Genomic DNA, 14,518 nt, shown 5'->3' with positions numbered 1-14,518 from the left:
CTGGGGTTAGTTGTTGTCGTTGTCACTGTTTAAAGATTGGAGCAGAAGCTGTGTTCCACTCACCAGCAGTCTCAAAATCCTGTGGCCGGGGTCGTGGGTAGCTGGCGGGTGTCAGCCGACCCTGCGCTCTAGCTACCCCGGTGCTGGTCTGGCCAGAAGAGCAGCAGCCTTATTTATAATAGCCAAGCTGGAAAGAACCCAGATGTCCCTCAACAGTGGAATAGATACAGAAAATGTGGTACATTTACACAATGGAGTACTATAAAAAACAATGAATTCATGAAATTCTTAGGCAAATGGATGGAACTAGTTCATCCTCTTATAATACTATATCTTTCATAATCAGAGAACTCCTATGAACATGAAGAAATTAACATCTACATGCCCCTGTTAACTAATTTTTTTTCTATTTCTAAAATTGAATGATCGATTGATTTAATGTATGTTTATTTTGTCTACATTTATACAAGTGCGCTGTCTGTGTACAGTGTCCCCCGGCCAGAAGACAGGCTTGGATCCTCAGGAATTGAAGTGACACAATGTTGTTATGGTCTTTGTGGGTGCTGGAAACTGAACCTTGGCCTTCTGCCAGAGTAGAAAGTGTTATTAACTGCTGAGCTGTCACTGGAGTTCTTATTTCCATAGTTTCTTTTTTTGATGTGCTTTCCCATGCCCAATATCTGATCCAGAACACAATGTTTCATTTTAGTCCTCATGTCTCTGTAGTTCCCTTATTGGCATTTCATTGTTTCTTATCCCTTTGGCACCTTCCCTAAATACTAGCCAAAAAATAGGATGCCCTTTACTTTGACTTTGAGTAATACAACTGGAATTATGGATTTGAAGGAGAAATCCCACTAAGTGAAGGGCATCATATCTTATAAGGAGGTAGACACTACCACTCTGACTTACTGAGGAAGATTAATGTGGTCAGTTTTGTTTGAGGTACTATATTACATGTCTTTGGACCTTTAAGGTACTGTTTATCTATTTTATTCTTTATTATTTAGAAAGAAGTCTCTAAGTGGTTGTACATTCAAGGAAATGGAAGTCAAGATCTACTTCCTGGAGGAAAGAATGCTAAAGATCTTTATTTAAACCACTATAGTCATTAAGAAATATTTGGATGATATATACAGAGTCCTGAACAAAAAATCCTATTATTCCATCACCATTTTCTCAGTAATCACATCGTTGATCTTATTGTAGCAATTATCACATAAATAAAGAAAGCAATTGTTAAATGAAAACAAAAACAGAAAAAAAGATAATGCCCACTTATTGAATCTGTCTATTCAGATCAGGATAAGTCTCCACAAGAAAGGGCATGCACTGTGCTCATCAGTCTTGCTAGTCTGGTCTTTCTTTTAGATGTGCCCTTATCTTTGCATAGTCATTTAGAGCAGTTTACATCCAAGGGTTCATGGTTAAGTTCCATAAGATCTTGATGATATAGTACAGTTGACTGGGAAACTCAAAAAAGAGGAAGAGCAGGTATGCATATTAACTACTGTGCAACCTAGAGATATCCAGGGTAGGTGATTGGGAATTAAGCATATCAAATCAGTTCATTCATTCGTAAAATCACAGCACATGTCAGAAATGACCAAGAAAGGCAAAGCCAAGATTTGAATCCAGACTCATTTGCATTAAAATCATAATGCTTTTCTGCATGGTAATATATAGTAGCTACAGTACTAGCAAGTGAATGCATTTCAAAATATAATCTCTAAGCACCGGGTAAAGACACATAGGAGCTTGGAAACATCTGATGTGCATATCAGAAAACACAGAATGCACTGGACAGTGAGCTTAGAGGCAGAACAGTTTGTCTGAATACACAAAGTCATTTTTTTTTTCAATTTAGATTTCATCAATACATTCCACATTGAGAACAGGGATATTCTGATATGGTTCATCATTTCTTGGAAGACTGTGCTCAGTTGTGGTTTTATCTTTATGAAAAACATTATCAGAATAAACCATGTCCGGAGAAGATTAGCCACGGGGTAGTGAAAGGGTTCAAAGCATATTACCAGGATTCTGAAAATAACTGGGAGGATTTAGCCTGGAGAAGACAAGAGTTGGAGATGTTGGTGGAGAGGATTACTACTTCAAAACCAGAGTCTCTCTGGAGTTACCCCTGATTGGTGTGTTCTCAGGACAGAGAGATCATCAATACGTAGAAGCTACAAGGTAGCAGAGTCTAGCTCTATTTTCTAAAGGAATAATAGCAGAAGTAACCAGAATTAAACAGGCTTTTTCAGGAAGCATTACTACTCCACAGTGCCTACATTTGTCAGTTGTTCTCTTTTCTTTGTAAGCTCAAATAAATCCAACAGACTAAAGGATAAACAAGGAATTTAATTCTTCACAGAACTAAGGTGACTAAGATTTCTTTGAGTCTTAGGAATGGGGAGATAAAAAATGGCCATAGACACTCAACTGAAATCTGAATTTCTTCTTTCCTGATTTATTCTGATGGAATTCCTTCTTGGGGACATGCTTGCCTTGTCCTACGATTACTATTCTTGATGGCATCTGTGGTGTAGGATGGGGAGCATTCCTTGTTTTTATATAAAGCAACTGGGCAGACTGTCATTTGTTCAAATGTCCATTATCTAATTTATCTTACTTTTGTTGCTTTAACAAATTGCTACCAATTTGGTAGCTTAAAACAAAACACATTTATTATCTAACAGATGTAGTTGAAGTTTTTTGCTATTTGTTTGTTTGTTAAATGTGTCTCATAGTGTTAAATGTATGGACTAATTGGGAACTCCCATACATTATTGCCTTCCATTTTTGTCCCCACTCCACTTATAAACCCCCTTGTGTTTCTAAAAGAACCATCTGGACAGTGAAGGACAGTTCCTCATGATGATGTCATAGCATAAATAATGTTAAATTCACCTAAAACTTTGACTATCTTTTGACATATAACTTGACATATTTCTATGTTCTGATAACAAAGAACTATATGTTTCTGTATTCAGACTATTAAAAGTCTGAAACAAAATGTTGCAGCATTCTTGCTCATAAACCCAGGTTCTAGTCTCCAGTCCTGATCTTGGCCTCTGGCTGGCCATATATAAAGAAGATAACATAATAATATTGGAGGAGATGTTATCTTGTTATGAAACAGAACCAGAACCTTATTATAGTAGAAGAGAAGAGAGAGGCTAAAACAGAAGAAAATCAGTTAGTATTTGGTGGGGATATTTATTATTACTTAAGAGATAAAATTAGCAACTGCATTTTTGCCTCATATTCTGATGTTTGGACACCATAGCTTGCACCTCTGCCTATCCACAAGGAAAACAAATTGCTGAATTCTACTGATAAGCAACTATCGGCCTCCTGGGCAAAGCACTGAGAATTCCTATTTACTGGCTTGTTTATGCAGTTCTTCCATTCCTAAATGCCAGCGCCTGCTTGACTGGTGTTGTTCCTCTCTAAATGAATGTAAATAAAGGTTACAATAATAACTTTCAAAATAAAGGCTTCTTCCCTACCTGAGAAGGATACATTAAAGTACAGTCCTGAAAATATTCTATAGCAGGCTTTGACAAGCTAATCGTAAAAGCAAAGTCGCATCAGAGAATAAAACAATGAAAATTGCCTTAGCCAAATCCTGTCGCTTCTCAGAAAGTAAAAAACACAAGGTCTTCCGTAACACAGAACTTTGCCCTCCCTGCCTGCTGCTAGCCGAAATTGGATGGGACCTTGAAATCCTAACCAATTTTATCCCGCCACAGGTGCCTTGACTGATACATTTCCAGTCAAATGCACACTTTAGGGCTACAGATGGTGGGAAAGATTGAAAGCAGAGGTAAGAACAAGGAGGGGGTTCACTTGGGACACTTTATAAAGGGAACACAGTGTTAATCTTTCTGACTAGAATTTCTGAGGATTTAAGCAGGACTTTGCCTAGAACGCTGGGAACCTTTGGCTGATAATATGCAACACCAGAATGACCCAATCACCACAATGAAAGCAGAATCAGATTCTACATACTCACCTGCAGAGAGCTGTGGATACATGACAATCTTGAAACTCAGGAAAAATTGAAAACAGCTGTCTAAGCAATACCCCAAGAGGGGCAGAATTCAGTCTGAATAGGGCCACGCTGCTGCTTGACCTGGTTTCCACCAAAGAGCAGTCTCAGATTGCTTTGGTCTCTGTAACCAAGAACATGCTTCTGGCCCCAAAGTGGGGAAAGTTGTGGGTTTCTTTCTTGTCTCTCTGACTTCGGTATCACTGTAACATGCTGGAGAGCAGGGTGTGATTATGTTCATTCTTTTGTCTGCAGTGTCAAGAACAACATCCCTTATATATTAGGCTCTCTGAATATTTGTGTCAGAAGCATTTATTTATCATGCTGTACTTATTTCCTCACTCACTCACTCACTCACTCACTCACTGGAATAATACCTACAGGTGTACATGTACACATGTAAACACACATACAAAAAGACTGACAGAAAACTGCTATAATAACCTTTGCAATATATGAAGTGCTAGCTTTCAAATTCAGTATTTCCAGTTTGTCTCTTTATCTTTATTAGTTCCTGTCCTGGGAAAGATATGTCAAGATCCCAGCTTTTTGTTTGTTTTTCCCCTCCTTTCTCTTCACATTGTTGGCTACGGGTATTCTCTGCTCTGGACATTTCAAGTTCTCTTCCTTGGTGACTCAATTCCAATATTCCTTGAAGGAATCACCATGGCTGCTGCTTCTTGATGAGAACACTCCTTCTCTGAGACTTCATAAGTTGTGGATCCTTTTCAAATATGGTATATGACATGATAATATTATTTATATTTATATTTATTTATATGATAACAGGTATATTACCAAGATGCAATGCTTAGAATGGAAACTACATTGCTGGCTTCCCCACAGTCTTGGCATTTACTTTCTAAGACATAGAAAGGAATGGTGGTTATTCCGGAGAGGAACTAGGATTCCCAACTGACTTAATTAGTCCTAACCCCTCTCACCCTCTGCTTTCACATAGGTTGCTCAAAGGAAAACACGGCAGCTCCAGGCTCTATTGGTGGGTTTGGAGGTTGAGACAAAGTGCTCAAGGTAAAGACTAGATTGTGTCTTGTTTCCTTCCCTAGGGTCCATGGTAAATCCAGAAGCAAACTGTTGGAGAAAAGGGGAATGGGACAGAGCAGTGACAGAGGGAGGAAAGAAGTGATAAGATGAGAGGATGGAAGGGAAAAGAGGAAGGAGGGAAGAAGAAAATATACAGTGGAATTCAGGATAATATGGCAAGCTTCTGTTGAATAGGGACTTTCCCTCATCTCAGGAAAGCTGACTTTACATTCATCATCTCTATAAAGTGCATCTCACAAATACACTGAAAGGAGACACGAACAAAGGCATGCTGTTAATCCTCATAGCCCTCGATTATTAAGAATGCACCATTTACAAGAGAAACTCACCCACAGGAAAGATAGGAGAGATAGGGCTTGAGAGATCATGGCCATAAACCTATTCCTTTACCAGCAAAGGTTATGATTGGCAAGGGGGCACTTAAAAACCAAGAGAAAAACACAGGATCTGTGAAAGAGCTAGTATTCTTCCCCCCCCCCCGCCCCCGCTCATTTTATGCCTGAGAAAACAGAGGGTCAGAAACTTGAAATGTCTTGTCCATTTGTCTTACTTTTATATCCACTCTGGGCATGGATAGAAATAGACAACCCCATTGCCTCATTGTTGCACAATTTGCTATGTTTTCTTCTGGGATGGCATTGGCCTCTGCCTCAAGGGATGATAGATACACGTGAAATGGATAACAGATGGGCAGATGTTCCCAGCAGAGAAACAACACATGCGCAGCGAGAAGCTTCTCAGTGCAAGGGACGGCATCGATGTTAGCCTGGAAGTGATTTGTTGGGGATGAGGCTTAGAATTCACTGGGGAAACCTAGCAGGTGATAGCATGAAAGAAACTTGATAATGAAGGCTGGGATTTTGTCTTTGCAGTTATGTAGAATGCCTTGAGAAGCAAACCAATGCACAGACTTTAGTAACTTGAGTGGACGGTGGTGGAGCATGGTGTGGTGGGAAGACGCAGTGGGTACTGGTGCAGCCTACCAACCCTGACCACCTGTGTTCAATCCCTGAGACTGACAAGGGGAAAGAGAGTGGATCTTTGACCAGTCTGGCTGTGATATTCTTAACCTCCACCTGAACCCTTCATGACACCCCACATACACCCCCCCCAATGAATGAATGAATGAACGCATATGGAATAAAAAAGAAACAGGGGGAGCAGAGTTCCCTACTCCCCTCTAGGACCCTGCATGAATCCTTGCCACTGATCTGTCCTCTTTTCTTGCTTGAGACTGCGAACACTGACAATGACCAGGCAGGAGCTTCCGAATGAGCAGGAAAAAGGACTAGACGAATAACCCAGTTTGAAGCTCAGTTGTACATGGAGAGTCTGAGCAGCATGGAGACAATTTGCAACATTAAATTGAAATGGGCTCTGATTGGCTGCAAAGCACTTGGCCTACATTAATGCCCGCAGAGACACTCTGGGTCTGATTAAGCTGCAGATTTTGCTGGGCCCTCTCCTGGTGATCCATCATTATTCATGTCAGCATCGGCACTGCCAGCCTCCCTCCTCCACCAAAATTAATGAATTGAACTTCCTGACCCATGTGTTTGATGGGATAAGGCTCCCTCAGTCAGCACATGACCATGGGGGTGGGCCAACATCACTCCTTCCTTCTCTGTACGGAAGAGAATAAGCCATGCCTCATTCCCACTTTTATCTGCTCCAGCTGCTTGGCTGGTGACAAGAAGACTCAGGGGTAAGGCAACAACTTATAAGTAGGGCTTGAGAACTGAAGTAGTTTGTGGAGATGCAGTCACCTGTATCCTCCTGTGGCTGGGGAAAATGTATGTCCCACAAAGAAAGAGCTGCTTTTGTGTATCTATGTCTCTCTTGTTCTTCGGTATATCATTTAGGATTTGATTTCCGTGCTTGTTCTCTGCGAGGGTGTGAGTTTGTGTGTGAGTGTGTGTGTGTGTGTGTATGTATTTGTGTGTGTGTGTTTGTGTGTGTGTGTGTACATGTGTGATATGTGGTTTTAATGCACATATGTATGCTGGTGTGTTAAGCTGAAATGGCAGCATAGGGTCCTTTCCCATTGTTGTCCACTGTTTTATTTTTAAAGCAAGATATCTCACTAAACATGGAACATTTTGTCTACCAAGCATTTGTCCATGGATGACTGTTGTTCTTTATAATATGAGAACTCCATATACATGCCAGTGGACCTAGTACTGGGGATCAGGACTTGGGTCCTCATTCTTGCACAGCAAGTACTTTTCTGAGCAGACTATCTTTGAGACCCTCATTCTCTTCCTGTTTTACTTATCTCTCTGAGATCAGAGAGATGCATGTCATTTTCTCATCTTACCAAAACTCAGCATCTCTGGCTTTCTCCGGTTCTCTGTCTTCTCATTCTAATGTTAAAAGGAAAATTTCCTGGGGTAGCTGCTGTCATAGAGACAAATGAGAAAAAGACATTCAGTTGCATTTCTGGCCTACAAAGAAACTTCAAGGTCACCTTCAATTCTATTCACTGCATCCCTGTCAGGGGATCCTCATGCTTATTCTTGCATGGCTCCAGTACAACTGACCTCACTCCTTTCCTAGGCAGTCTTCCTGTTTTGGAACCATTTTTTTACCTATTGAGAAAGATCTTTTCACATTGATCTAAAGGTGCTGTTCAGTTTCCACTAGCTGCTGGTCTGCCATCTCTGCACAGCGTTGCTCTCTGGAGCCTTTAGACGCACTTTCATGCTGCTCTGAAGACAGTAATATTCTTCCTAAACAATCCAGTCTTTGGCCCATTAGTAAGCTATTAAATCCATTTCATAAATCAGCAGCAGCATTTCTGCAATGAAATGGAATGGAGTCAGACAGGGTATCAGAGGAGGTTACGGTGAAGCCTGACAAAACCAGCCTGTTGGTGGAAATGGTACAATAAAAGCCTCCCAGGGACGACAGTGGAAGGTCTTCCAGGTTTTAGCCCAGCGTCTTTAGGAGGGATCCATTTCAGTTTGGTAACTGACTCACATGCCTTCAACAGAGACTTAGCTTCTCTGAATTTCTGTTTCCCTATCTTTTAAAGGCATACAAAGGCATGTCTTCTGTCCTTCACAGAGTTGCTGTGAGGATCAATCGTACTGCTGAATGTGAAAGTCACAAAGGGAGAGGATCTGAGACACTATGACTACTATCGTGGGAGTAGAGTTATGAGTCATGAGAGAAAGATCAGCAACTGTTTCTCCCTCTTTTCCTTTTGTTTTTTTTTCTTCTATTACTTCCATACTGCTCCTGACTTTTCATATTGTTTTTTAAAAATATAGCTAAGTTCTTTGTTTTAATTTTTACATGAAACAGCATCATATAGATATCATGATATCAAAGCATGGCACAACAGGCAGAATTAAGCTCATGTTTAAGGTCTTTTACTCTTTTTTTTCCATTCTTTGGCCTGAAATGGGAATCCTTGTAGCCCAGTCTAGTCTAGAACACAGAATCCTTTGCCTTGGTGTCCTCTGTACTGATCTTACCAGTGTGTACCATCACAGCCATCTTCATTAATTAATAACAGCAGGCTTATTAACCCAACAAAGTCTCAGTCTTGTCCTTAAGGGAGAGGATCTTGTCATTCAACCAACAACAAATTTTGTTGAATTATTCAACACGTCAGCACATGGGTGCCAAGCCCCTTCATTTTCTTCCCATTCTCTGTTATATCTCTGAGTGTCGTTTTAGCTATAGATAGATACCCAATGATTCCTGGAATCACTGTGCCGTGCTGGCTCAGCTTTCCAACAGTCTCTGTATGAGTATGTTAGAACAGGTTCCCTGACAATCATGGGCAGGTGGAAGTCAAGTCTACAACATGAGCTGCAGTCAGACAGTCGTACATCAGGCTTTGGCCCTCTTGCTTCCTGACATTTCTTATACCCACTGCCCCATAGTAGAGAGATAGCATGTTCGCAGCTGTCATGCCTATCCCTGAGGCCTGAGGTGAGCATAGAATTAAAATGAAAATGAGGTAGTATTTTATTAGACATATAAATGGGAGGACAATTTTTCAGGAAATCATTTACACTCAGAGAAAGCATGCTTTTCTTTGGAAAGATGTTTATATCTAGGGATGTATTTCCTAGCACAGCAATGTTTTCTTGCCATGAATTCTGCCCTTTTCAAACATGTAAGCTTCATTTTTGCCTGAGGACTGCCTGAGCAAGGCTTCAGAGTAAACTGTGCCCTGCTGCTCCAGGGGGAACTGAGACACCACTTGTCTTCTCTAAGGACTGTGTGGCCTCCTGGGGCCTTTGCAAATTCTCTTCTCTTGTGTTGTATGTTTCATCGGATCACAGTTCCTCTGTGTTCCTTCAACATGCACTGTGACTCAGCCTTCTTCCTGAATTTTGTGCATACCACTGGGCTTCGTCCGGCAGGAAGAAGACCTTTCCATAAGCCTTACAGCTATGATCATTTCAGAAAGAAAAAAAAAATGCCTCTTTCTGTGTACATTTATCCACTCGTCTACCTAGTTTAAACCTTATCACTAACATTTATCAACATTTGATATTAGCCTAATTCTAAACCTATCTGCTCTGAAATAGATAGACAGATAGATAATGTCTCTCAAGGTGTCAAGCAGGTGACCCTTAGAATATGGTGAACAATCAGTGTAACCTCAGAGAGGGGAAGATTCCATGTTTCTTGCTATATAGTAGCCTTAATCCTAGTACAACACACAGTAGGCATCTGAAAAGTATACATAAATAAATCAAATGTACCAAAAATATAAATATCTGTCCATCTTTTCTGTGGACTATGCTCTCCCTTGAAGACTATCTTTACAATTAATATCAGCCCCAAAGTATTCTTGAAATGAGCAAAGAGGGCAAACAGTATTGTCTTTTCTCTCTTCAGCCGGAGTAGCTTCCTTTACTTGTATGTATGTATGTATGTATGTATGTATATATGTATGTATGTATGTATGTATGTATATTTACTTACTTGGAAGGTGCCGTGTGCAATGGCTTATCTGTGAAGTTCAAAGGACAGTTTGCAGAAGTTAGTTCTCTGCTTCCACAATGTAAGTCCAGAAACTGACCACAGGCATCAGGCTTAGGGGCAGGCACCTTTCCTCACTGAGCCATCTTACCAGTCTGTAACTTTTATTATTTGTGTTTAAGATACTATAAGTCTTCTGCTGTAAATACCGCAAAATAGCTTCCTTTTATCAGTAGTTTTAGAGGGATAGATCCAAACTGTTTAATTGGCCATGAAATATTTAGTAGCTCACAGATTTTTTTCTTAATAGAAATAGAAAAGGAGAAAAAGCATGGTGTATAATGGAATATGGGATGAGAAGGAAAGGACAGAATGGACCAGAGGAGAATGAAATATGACAGAAATGAATAGAGAGTGATAAGCAATGGGAAAGGATGGACCTGGGCCTAAGTGCAATCAGAAGATTACAATGTGGACCAGAGAAGAACATTTTAACATATACATTCATTATATTAATTATGACTAATTTGTGTGTACCTAGGGAAACTTTTGGGTAGATTATACATATGAGTAGGTATACATACCTCTACACCATTATTTTTGTGGTTTCAATGACCCCTGCAGTGACATTGATCATTCTCCTCCTCTTCCTCTTCCTCCTCCTCATCATCATCACCATTATTTTGTTTTGCTACTTATTTGTTATTGTGTCATATCATTTGTTATATTTGTTAATAATTTATTATGTCATTTTATTATGGCTTTCAGAATTTTGTACAGTGTGTGTTGCTCATATTCACTACTGTCCCAGATCCTCTACTGTTTCCAGAACCACTCTCCCCTTCCTCGGTACTTCTGTGTTACCCAATTATTTCTGAATCTATGGTCTTCCAGTAGAGTCTTGTCAACTTGCAGGAGGCAACACTCCCAAGGAAAACTGATTTTTCGAGTCCCAGAAGCTAACAATTGCTACTCCTTCTCCAGATCCAGGTGGGAGTTTGTGCCTACTTCCCCAACTCATGCTGAGATTTGGTCTGGCTAGAGCTTATGAGGGCCTGTGCACGCTGTCACAGTCACTGTGATTTCATATGTGTAGCTGCCCTGCTATATCCAGAAACTTCCGAGGTTTGGTTATTTTTGCTGGTTTTGTTTTGTTGTTGTTTTGTTTTCTCACACCTGCCTCTGGCTCTTCCACTCTTTCTACCTGTTCTTCCACAATGATCCCTGAACTTTGGGCTGAGTAGATGTGATGTATACATTCCATTTAGGGCTAAGCCCACTGCAGTCATTTGCTCTCTGCACTGTGACCATGTTTCAATCACTGTGTTAATTACTATCTACTGCAAATAGAAGCTTCTCTGACTAGGGTTGGGATCCACTAATCTATGATTATAAGGACAAGTTATTAGGAGTTGGCTTAATACTTTTTCTATTTAGCATAATAATAGTAGTAAAATTTCCCCTAGAGCTTATGATCTGTATAGCCATGGATTGTTGGTCATATAATGGTGTCAGGTATGGGTTTCTTCTTGTGGAGTGGATAATAAATATAATGAGAAAGTAGTTGATTATTTCTACAATGTTTGTACACATCCTGCCAGGTCAGTCATTATTGTAGTTTACAGGTTCACAGCTGGGTAATATTGATGATTTTTTTTTCTTCTCTGGTAGCATGCACAACACCTACAAGCACCAAGAAAGCTAGCTTCTAAGAATAAGTTTCCAGATCAATACCAGTTTGATCTCCCCATGCTTTAAGACCTAAGTATATGGTGTCATTAGCAATAATGTCTCACTGTCAAGTTTTGCACTGGGGGTGGGGGGAGTAACTCAGAGGTGGTGATAGCACTTAATATTTGGAGGGCTTCTATAGGCCCTCATTGACTAAAAATTTCAAAAGAAGTAACTTACTCCTAGAATTGACTTTTTTGTTAGCCTGTGATAATGACAACAGTGCCCTGGTTTTATTGTTTATGTTGATGCTATGGGCACCAATTAAGGTACCTTTGTGGAATCCCTGGAATATGAATCCTTTCATCCTTTTGTCCTGAGTCCATTATTCCTGGATTCTTCAGGTGTCAGTCACATCAAATACTGTGGGCACATTCATCATTCTTGTCCTCTTCTTCAATTACTAAGATTTAATAAATGATTAGGATGAGTTTAATGCATCCTTTCATGCATTATCCACACCATACCTGATAGGTTCCTATTTATGCTGTACTCTTCTCAGATGAGAACATTTGAGGGACAAAGGGATAATCACTCCCCAAAAGATGTGAATCTCAAGAGAAGTACAGCTAACATTAATATGTTATGGATATATGTAGCAGAAGTGTGACAGAAGACTGCTAGGGTGAGCTAAGGTCATCTGGTCATAGGTACTCACCCTCAGAAAAGTTTTGGATATTTTCCACTGGCAATCTAGAATTCTAGATGTTTGAACGGACAAGGGAAGGTGCCAAGTGGTAGGCATTCTAGTCAAGCCAATCGTACTTAATTGATCTTAACCTTATTCTGGGCTGAAAGTATTCAGACCTTACATATCCTATTATACTTTGCGTCTCCTTTCATGATTGCTGTGAAGCCCAACATAATACAATGATCCCAGAAGATGCCTAAGGAGAGCGACACACATAGCCCAGAATTATTGTTGGTATTTTCTTGCTTCCATTTTCTTGATCCTAAATGAAGGACTCAGTATCTCTTGTATAGGGATGATGAGAATAAGAATGAAGAACATTAGAGGGAGGAACCTAGGATAATAAGAGATGTCTGTTTTCTTTTGTGGCCAACTCTACTGAAGTTAGAGTTGTCATGCCAGGAAAGACTGTCACCTTTTCTGTTTTAGCAGTAAGTAGACAGTCTTAAGGTGATATTAGCTTCTGGGAAGGGTCTTTAACCTAAACTTCTATTTGCCACAGGGTGCCCTAAGGGCATTGTTATTCCTGGTCTGCTGATACAGCACTTTGTCCATTTTTCTCTATCTTCTCCCTACTGTAGAAAAATGAGGCATCGCGGAAGAAAACTGGGAGATTGCCATTATCCTCTGATCCAAAAGGCCCAGGAATAAAGAGGAACAAAATCTTATTAAGGTGTTTTTCCTTTTTGTGGGGCCAGAGTTACCCCCAAACCAGTACAATAGATGATTAACATGTCTGACTCTGAAGCCAGTGACTGCTCAAGGTACTAAGCAGCAAGCTGGAAACCATCCTTGTAATTCCCATAAATTTTCTCCAATGCATTTATGTTGCTATTTCACATAGGAGAACATTGTGTCTCAGTTTTAAACTCAGGTACCAAATTAAAGCTAATGGCAACAGAAACAATAGATTAGGCCATAGAGGCTCATACTAAGATTCACAGCAGAGTGGCCTTACTGCAGACTCTGACTTCTCCAAAGAGAGGTGGCTTCAGAGGGTAAAGAATGGACATTGGCAAAATCCAGGCACAAATGTAAACCATTCTTCATATCCCAGGCTGCATTAGCTCTAAAAATTCCTAAACCTTGCTTTCTTATTCGAAAAAATGGGCCTGAAGATAACAGTCACATGGAGTTAATGATTAAATTATACAAGACATGGCTAGGGTCTGGCAAGTTTAATTTCTGTAACAACACAATGACGGATCATTGGGTAATGATCTTGTGCAAAGAATGTAGTTGGGAAACGCTGGACTATTCTCGCCATGTGCACCAAGATGAGTTTTGTCCTCATTTTTGTTTTGTTCTTGCTAGAAATGCTGTTTCTGGTTCTTTGAAGATACCCAGAAATAGCTCTTTAATTGTTTTTCTGTGAGTTGATTAACTAAATAAATGAATGGGCAAGTGAATGAATGCAATTAAGTTTGTATTTTCCGGATCATCTTAATTTGTTTCTGTCCCAGCTTTGTTGTGATGAAAATAACTATCTTCAGTTCTATTTTGGCCATAGACAGACCAGCCTGAGTCCAGGCTGCAGCCTCCTGAGTACTTAGAACCAAGCTCTGTCGTCTTTGAGAAATATGCTGATCTAAGAATCAAGTTAAGGCTGTCTTTGATTTCCATATTACTTAGACATATTCAACCCCATTATCATTAGATAATACTAAAATCTGCTTTATCTTTTCTCAAAGATACTTCCACTCTTACATCAAGAGAATGTAATTTTATCAGAGGCTGTTATGAGGAAATTTAATATGAGAGACCATTCAAGCCATTTATGTGATATTCAGAAATGACACAGTTTCTGCCTTTCTGTAGATGATATTTTCCATTAGTGGGCAACCAGCTCCTGGGTTGATAGTCTCCTGGGGAATCACATCCTTTGGAATGCTTCTCTGATACTACTGCCTGGTCTAGAACATCATCAATCTGGCAAAATTAGTGCTGTTACATTGCCATTATTCTCCTGGCTTCAAGAAATACTTCTTTGTGCTTTAGTCCTTGCATCCCAACAAGAATAGCCTTCCTAA

At 40.0% G+C, this 14,518-nt stretch overlaps 1 protein-coding gene across 4 annotated transcripts in view; it reads left to right on the top strand.

Moving 5' to 3' along the window:
- The window catches only part of Astn2 (astrotactin 2), a 955,818-nt gene that overhangs the window by 156,514 nt on the left and 784,786 nt on the right, over nucleotides 1-14,518 (top strand). The window contains exon 1 of one of the 4 annotated variants that reach the window (XM_029476272.1): nucleotides 5,035-5,089. The exons of the other annotated variants lie outside the window; for them this stretch is intronic. The gene's annotated coding sequence lies outside the window, so the exon portion shown is untranslated. Of the gene's footprint in view, nucleotides 1-5,034; nucleotides 5,090-14,518 lie in introns of those variants that run through there. 4 annotated transcript variants of the gene reach the window in all.

The sequence above is a fragment of the Mus caroli genome, chromosome 4 (genome assembly GCF_900094665.2).
Source record: "Mus caroli chromosome 4, CAROLI_EIJ_v1.1, whole genome shotgun sequence".
NCBI lineage: Eukaryota > Metazoa > Chordata > Mammalia > Rodentia > Muridae > Mus > Mus caroli.
Note: the sequence above shows the minus strand (reverse complement) of the source record. Positions and strands in the feature narration are given on the sequence as shown.